The sequence below is a fragment of the Microtus ochrogaster genome, linkage group LG1 (assembly GCF_000317375.1).
Source record: "Microtus ochrogaster isolate Prairie Vole_2 linkage group LG1, MicOch1.0, whole genome shotgun sequence".
Lineage (NCBI taxonomy): Eukaryota > Metazoa > Chordata > Mammalia > Rodentia > Cricetidae > Microtus > Microtus ochrogaster.
In genome coordinates this window covers 3,987,816-3,988,302 of record NC_022027.1, presented here as the reverse complement: position 1 = coordinate 3,988,302, position 487 = coordinate 3,987,816, and positions in this window count along the sequence as shown.

Here is a 487-nt window from a genome sequence, read left to right as displayed (position 1 = left end):
TAGGGCACCCTTGATCCCCGCTGTGTGTTTACAGGGGTGGGAGGTGGAGGGGGAGCTAGGGCACCCTTGATCCCCCCTGTGTGTTTACAGGGGTGAGAGGGGGAGGGGGAGCTAGGGCACCCTTGATCCCCCCTGTGTGTGACTTGGTCGAGAGGAGGGTCCCTGGGGCTCATCTTGATAGATCTAGTCTATTAGTTGATATCAAGCCTAACAGCACCCTTTCCTGTACACATCCCAGCTCTCTAGGCCTGGAGGTCACACCTTATGGGGGTCTAGGGTTGGCGGTGGTCCTCTCTGACTTTTTCTCCTATATTCAGGGTCCTGGCGACAGACACTGTGGCCCAACAGGAGCGGCTTCAGGTCATCGCAGTGAGTTCCTCCCACTGTGGATTTGAGGTCTTCAGTGGGTCGGAAAGGATGGGGTTCCAGGATTCTTTTTTTTTTTAGATTTATTTATTTATTATGTACACAGTGTTCAGCCTCCATG